Source organism: Dasypus novemcinctus, chromosome 7, assembly GCF_030445035.2.
Source record: "Dasypus novemcinctus isolate mDasNov1 chromosome 7, mDasNov1.1.hap2, whole genome shotgun sequence".
NCBI lineage: Eukaryota > Metazoa > Chordata > Mammalia > Cingulata > Dasypodidae > Dasypus > Dasypus novemcinctus.
Genome location: NC_080679.1, coordinates 43,459,761 through 43,467,586, shown reverse-complemented (window position 1 = coordinate 43,467,586; position 7,826 = coordinate 43,459,761). Strand labels below are relative to the sequence as shown.

At 42.5% G+C, this 7,826-nt stretch overlaps 1 non-coding gene across 1 annotated transcript; it reads left to right on the top strand.

The window, feature by feature from the left end:
• Positions 1–5,554: 5,554 nt before the first annotated feature.
• Positions 5,555–5,717, top strand: LOC111764263 (U1 spliceosomal RNA). Its single transcript, XR_002796916.1, has one exon. It is a non-coding gene; the product is annotated as a U1 spliceosomal RNA (small nuclear RNA).
• Positions 5,718–7,826: the final 2,109 nt, after the last annotated feature.

Below are 7,826 nucleotides of genomic sequence, written 5' to 3'. Positions count from 1 at the left end.
AGACACGTGAGTAAACCTTATGGGACCTTCCAGGCCAGTCCTGTTCACCAACTGAATGCAGCTGAAATAGTGACACCAGCCAATACCAAGTTTGGTAGAAGAGCAGTCCAATAAAATCCTACCTGAATTTCTGCCTCAAATTCCTGAGAAATAATAAATTGTGGCTTTAAGCCACTAAGTTTTAGAATGATTGGTTATGCAGTAATAACTGAAACAAGTGGAAAAGGTCATTTAATAAATAAATATGAAATATGGTGATGACTAGGGCTATGAAGAGGCAAAATATTGGAGTAGCTAGAAACATGTGCTGAACCTAGACTGCCAGAGTTCAAATCTCAGCTCCAGCAATTACTAGCTTTGTGACCATGCACAATTTAACATTTGTATGCTTTGATTTCCTCATCCATAAAATATGAATAGTAATAGTATCTACTTGTGGTGGTTTTTTGAAGCTGTATGTACCCCAGAAAAACATGTTCTTAAACTTAATTCATTACTGTGGATGTAAACCCATTGTAAATCTTTTGATGAGGCTACTTCAGTTAAGGTGTGACACACCTCATTCAGGATGGGTCTCCCCTTCTCCCAGTTGCTCAGGTTTATTTTGCAGTTGGTGCAAGGTGAGCAGTGGCAGGTGACAGGTATCAGGGAGCTTGCATGTGATTTAGTAGAGTGGGGTTCCTTCCTTTTTGGTGTTCTGCTTTTTTGATGTGAAAATAACCCAGCTGCTTCTGCTTACTGCAGCATGCCCGCAGGTGGGGTGGGGCAGGCTGTGAGCCAGTACCTCCAGAAGCAGGGTGGTGGTGGAGCACTGGCCCTGGCCCTGCCTGCAGCCTCTACAGGTCACAGGTGGTCACACCGCATGAGATATGGGGGGGTTCCAAGTGCTTGGGACTCCAACAGAGTGGTCATAAACGAGAGGGTGGACTTCCCAAAGAAGAAGCCTGCCCATCCTGGGGCCCTGGGCACTTCTGCAGGAGCTGTTGCTGGAGGTGGAGCCCAGGCAGCGCCGGTAGTAGGTGTGGGTGGCCACAAGCGAGCCGCTGGAGGGGATGACTGCCATGCTGCTGCTGGGGGGCCAATGGAAACCTCGGCAGTGACCCCTCAAGGGCCTCGGTCCGCTACACAAGGGGAGGAGGCCCTAGGCCACGGGGCCCATTTGCACAGGGAACTGTGCCACCAGGGAGAATCTCAGGATGGGTCTTAATTCTCATATTGGAGCCCTTTATAAATGGAATGGAGATAGAAAGAGAGAGAGAGAGAGAGAGAGAGCAAGAGAGAGCAAGCATGTGTGCGCCATGGAAGCAAAAAGCTGATATCAATGGAATCAAGAAGAGATGAGAGAGACTAGCATATGCCACCATGTGCATTGCTATGTGTCAGAGGAGCAAAGGATTGCAGGCAGCCAGTCTTTGGGAAGAAAGAATCACCTTGATGCCTTAATTTAGACATTCTATGGCCTGAAAATGAATTGAATTATTGATGTATTTTAAAGATAGAGCCTACAATATTTGTTCATTATATGAGGTTTGAGAGAAAGAGAGGAATTAAGGACTGAGTAATTGGTAGAAATGAATCATCATCTTTTGAGATGGGGAAAGACTGGGAAAGGAGTATGTTTGAGGGAAAGGAGAAGATATATCAAGTAGTCATATTTGGGCATGTTATATTTTATATGACCATTAGACATCCAAATGGAGTTGTCAGCTAGGCAGTTACATATGGGATTCTTGTGTTTAGGAGAAAGATCAGAGCTGGAAATAAAATTTTGGAAGTTGTTAGAATATGGAAGGTATTTAAAGTCATTTTAGAGATGATAATATATACCTCAGGTGTGGGTGTCATGAGAAAAGAGAAGTAGGCTGAGGCCTGGGACACTCCTTTATTTAGAAATTGAGAAGATGGGGAGGATCTAGCAGAAGATCCTGCTGGCCTAAGTAGAGAAATAGCTTGTGTCTGAGAAACAGAAAGAAGCCAAAATATCTAACAAAGAGTGGGCAAGAGAAAAGAGTGGTAGAAAATGAGGTTGTAGTGACCATGTAGGTATGGGTAGGCCCAAGTACAAGGTTGTATTTTATTCTAAATGCAAGGGAAATCATCAGGAAGTTTCAAATAGACTTCAAGAGTGACCTGATCTGATTTACATTTTTAAAGTTCATTCTGGTCATTGCTTTATTTGTATTTACCATTTCATTACATAGACTATTTAAAAGATGTTTACTCAATGGTTGAGATTTAATAATATTAATTTTTTAAAGGATTTATTTATTTCTCCCCCCCCCCCCCCCCCCCCCCGTTGTCTGCTCTCTGTGTCCATTCACTGTGTGTTCTTCTGTGTCTGCTTGTATTCTCATTAGGTGGCTCTGGGTACTGATCTGAGACCTTCTAGAGTGGGAGAGAGGTGATTACTCTCTTGTACCACCTCAACTCCCTGTTCTGCTATGTCTTATTTTCTCTCCTCTGTGTCTCTTTTTGTTGTATCATCTTGCTGTGCCAGCTCTCAGCATTGGCCGGCCCTCCAGTGTGGGGCAGCTTTCCCGTGCTGGGCAGCATTCCCACCCAGAGGAGCACTCCTGTGTGGCAGCATTCCTGCATGGGCTAGCACTCTGTGTGGTCCAGCCTGCCAAGTGGGCCAGCTTGCCCTCACCAGGATGCCCTGGGCATCAAACCCTGGACCTCCTATATGGTAGATGGGAGCCCAATTGATTGAGCCACATCCGTTTCCCAATACTAATTTTTTAAAAGTTCATTCTGGCTGAATAGATTATAGAAGGATAAGAATGGAAGGAGGAAGACTAAATAGAAGATCACTGCATTACACCAGATGAGAAATGGTGGAGCCTGAAACTAGGGTGACAGCAGTAGAGAGAAGTAAATAGATTTGAGACATGCTTTGGAGGTGGAATTGATTAGATGTGAATTTTGAGGTGGATTTGATATGAAATTTGAGGTAAAGAATCAGTCAAGTATGCTACCTGAATTTTTGTCTTGAGCAATTGATCAATGGAGATTCCATTTTCTGAACTGGAAGGGATTAAAGAAAAGCATCTAGGCATGGCTCTTGGGTCTATTTTCAACAAGTTGCCTTTGAGAAACTTTGTAGGCATCCAGTTGGTAACTGCCTTTCTAGGGAGAAGTCTAAGCTGGAGAAAGAGATTTGAATCATTCAAAAGCAAGGGACTAGATAAAATTATCTAGGAGGAAAATATAGAAAAGGAAGTGTAGATAAGGCCAGGTATAAGCCCTGGGGCAGCCCAAATTTGGAAATTAAGCAGAGGAGGAGGACCCAGCAGAGATGATTGCAGAGGAGTCTTAATGTAGGTAGAAGAACACCTGGAAAGTGCCTACCTCACAGAAATTGGAGTCTTTCAAGAAGGTTGGCATGATAAATAGTGTTGAACTCCACTAAACAGCAAAGTATGATAAGGCCCAAGAAACAGCCTTTGGATGTGATAACATGGAATCTCAATGATTTGGCAAGATCAGGGTCAAGGGAGCAAATAGAGGTAGAAACTTTATTATGGTGCGTTAAAGAGAGAATAGATTGTGAGAAACTGGAGACAATGACTATAGACATCTCCTCCAATAAGTTTTACTGTGGGAACGGAAGTGGCTCAAGTGGTTGATCACTTGCTTCCCACATGGGAGGTCCCAGGTTTAGTTCCAAGTGCTGCCTAAAAAAACAAACAACAAGCTAAACAAATGAAAACACCAACTCAGGGGAGCTGATATGGCTCAGTGGTTGAACAGTGGCTTCCCACATCCGAGGTCCTGGGTTCAATCCCTGACCCTCAGAACCTTACTTTTTTTTTTTTTTTTTTTTTTTTTACTGTGAAGAGGAATAAAAAGTTGAGGCAGGGAAACACGTTCTCTATTTGCCACATCTACTGCCTGAATGAAGACCATTCTCAGCAACCAGATTGCCAACATTCCAAGAATGTGGACATTATGCTGAAGGGATGCACAGTGAAGGGCCCCAGAGGAACCCTGAGGGACTTCAATCACATCAATGTAGACCTCAGTCTACTTGGGAAGAAACAGAAGAGGCTTTGGTTGACAAATGGTGGGGAAACAAAAAGGAACTGTTCCCACTATCTGTAGTCATGTACAGAACATGATCAAGGGCTTCCAGAACACGGGCTTTCTATTGCAAGATGGGGTCTGTGTATGCTCCTTCCCCATCAATGTTGTTATTCAGGAGAGTGAGTCTCTGATTGGAATCCCAAATTCCTTGACTGAAAAATACGTTCACAGAGTTCAGATGAGGGCAGGTGTTGCTTATTCATTACCTCAAGCCTGAAAGATGAGTTCATTCTGGAAGGAAATGATATTGAACTTGCATCAAATTCAGCTGCTTTGATTCAACAAGCTACAACAGTTAAAAACAAGGATATAATGGAATAGAGATGTGGCTTAAGCGACTAGGCTCCCATCTACCGTGTAGTAGGTCCAGGGTTTGATTCCCAGGGCCTCCTGGTAAAGGTGAGCTGTCCTGCCTGGAGTGCTGACCTGTGCGGCGTGCTGGCCAGCACAGGAGTGTTGGCCCATGTGGAGAGCGGGCACAGCAAGGTGACTCAATGAAAAGAGACACAGAGGAGAGACACACAGACCAGGGAGCTGAGGTGACACAAGACAGTGTCACTTCTCTGAAGTTCCCAGGATCAGTTTTTGCTGCTGCCTAAAGAGAAGACAAGCAGACACAGAAGAACACACAGGGAATGGACACAGAGAACAGACAGCTAGCATAAAACAACGGGGCGGGGGGGGGGGGGGAAGCATAATTAAATCTTTTTTAAAAAAGGATATAAGAAGATTTTTTGAAGGTTTCTATGTCTCTGACAAAGGAACAGTTCAGCAGGCTGATGAATGAGATCCAACAAGATGCCAGACCCATTGTGATATTTTAAAGATGCAATAAAATTCATATTTAACTCTGTACTAGTCAGCCAAAAGGGTGTTGATGCAAAATACCAGGAATCTGTTAGCTTTTATAAGGGTATTTATTTGGGGAGAAGCTTACAGTTACCAGGCCATAAAGCATAAGTTACTTCCCTCACCAAAGTCTGTTGCCATGTGTTGGAGCAAGATGGCTGCTGACCTCTACAAGGGTTCAGGCTTCCTTTTCCTCTTAAGGCTCTGTGGTTTCAGCTCTTCCAATATCAGCTGTAGGCTGGGATAAGTCTCATCTCTCTCCCAGGGCTCATTTCTCTCTGGGTTCAGCTGCTCTGCTGTCTCCACAAGGCCAGCATAAACTATTAGGCGAACAGCTCATCTCTTTTCCTGGGGCCTCTGCATTAAAACTCCAAACTCTGTTCTCTGCCATGTCTTTTCTCTGTGCATGGGGACTCAACATCCTACTGACATGGCCCAATCAAACCCCTAATCATAATTTAATCATGCCCAGAGGAAAAGACCAGTTTATAAACATAATCCAATATCTAGTCTTGGAATTCATAAATAATATCAAACTGCTATAAATTTGAAAAAAATTGAGGCAGTGGCGGGGGAGTGTGGGATCAAGGTATAGAGGGATCAAGGTATAGAATGCATAATTATACTTATCTGGCAAGAGAGAGATCATCATCACGAGGTGGTTTCCCCACGGTAAGGCTTATGCATTGCACTCTGGATGTGCTGACCTCTGCAATTTCCCCAAATGTAGGAAACACAACTGCATAATTTGTCATAGTGGGGGACTCAGTTAATGCTCTCCCCTGCTTTAAAAAAATATATATATACCCAAAACCCAAGCATTTAAAAAAGTAAATAGTAGGTCAGTAGGGGTGCTAGCAAGCCTAGACTTCCTATTAGAAAGAATTTGGACTTGCAAGAAAAAAAGAAAAGAAATCCAAATATGTCTCTCTATTTTGTCATATACTTAATTCTGTCACCCCACAGTAACCCAGTCTGTCAACCCAGTAAGTAAATTCTGAGGTGAATTTACTTAAAAATGTAAGTTCTTTTATCATGCCATGTTATGCTAATTTACAAGCCTATGTGTCTCTTGTTAGATTCTAAGCTCCCAGACACTATTTAACCCTTGATTTAATTCTCTAAAGACCAACACGGTGCCTTGCACTTCAGTAACTCTTCAGTAAACTTGTTTATTGAAATTTAATAATTTAATAACTTGTTGAAATGCAGTTCATTGAAATAGGCATAAGTACTTGACTCTTATCCTCTGATTGATTCCTTACCAGGAGGAATTGAGGAGGGATTTGCCCACTTCTTTATTCTTAAAAGTCATAGATGACAAGGATTCTCCTGAGCTCAAAGGGCAACAGGATTGAAGGCAATGGCTTAAATAGCTGCCCTGGACCAATTCATGGGTGAATGTGTGTCTGTATGTAAAGGGGAAGGGGGAGGTTGTGTAGCCTCTGAGAGGTGATGATATTTGGACTAATTTTAACAATACTGTAATTCAATATATTTTATAATGTACTATTTGCAGAATGTTTCACATGTGTATTTCATTCTCAAAACAACCCCATAGGAGATAGCATTTTCCTTAATTACAGATGAAAACATCAAGGCACAGTGACTTTTCTTAATTAATCCAACTATTCTAAATGGCAGAAGTTCTCTATCCTAACCCAGGCCTCCAAAATCTGGGTCTCCAAATTTCAAATCCTCCGGTTTTCTCCCCACTCCAACTTCCTTGGGATCAAGATGTAAAGTAGAGAATTCAAGACTAAGATAAAAAGTAGGGCCCAAGAAAGAGATGATATGTAGGGGTGAATGGGAATAATAAATGGAACTCTTTTCTGCATAATTTGTCTGTAATTTTACAACTGCTTTAAAAAATAAAGTCCATCAAAAAAAAAAAAAAAAAAAGCAAGAAAGCGAAAGATAGAGGATGATAGAAAAGAAGTAATAGGGTCAGTGAAGGCAAATATTAGAACCTGACAGAGGATATGCCTCAGAGTGGGGTCAGAATGAATACTAAGCAAGCATTGGTTCTAGGATACCGTGTGTGTGTGTGTGTGTGTGTGTGTGTGTGTGTGTTTGCATGGGGGGGAGTCACACACACATACATAAGTTAACTTTAACAGCCATTTATTAAAAATCTACAACAGGGGTTCTTAACCTTTTTTGTTCCACGGACCCCTTTGGCAGTCAGGAGAAATGAATACTACTGTAATTTATTTACTGCATACATTCATAAGTGAAGGAAATGCTAGATTTCAGTTAGAGGTCAGAGAAAATAAAGATAAGTTGGTTTTTAAGAACCCCTGACCTACAAGGAGTGTGATAGGACTGGTAACCTTAAAGAGCTTACTTACCGACTTATCAGATAAATAATAAAAATAGTGTGATTAGAATGCACAGTGATCGAGGAGCTCAGCCCTGGGAGAGATCAGTGGGTGAGATCAGAGAAGCAAGGAAAGAGTCAGGGCAGAGATGGAAGTTCAGCCAGGACTTGAAGAGGGCTAGGTACAGAAGAGGAACAGGTCAGGTGCAAAACACATGAAGGTTTAGTCAAAAAATAGTAAGGAAGTTTAGTTAGTGAGTCTGCTGGGGTGGCTGCAGTGACAAATGAGTAGGTGGCAGGGCAGGATTGAGTCAGATTATCAGAAACCAAGCTGAGGAGTTTAGATTTCATTCCATAAGTAAGTATGGGGTCTTTGAATCAGAAATGACAAAAGAGGCATTTAAAAAATACACCACAGAGACAACCAGCAAGATGGCGGTGGAGTAAGGAGCTCCTAGAGTCAGCTCCTGCTACAGGGCAGTTAGCAAATACCGAGAGCTCTTGAGCTAGCTGAAGCACCTGTTTGGGGGCTCCAGGAGACCAGAAGAACATCCTGCAATGTCTTTGAAGGAGT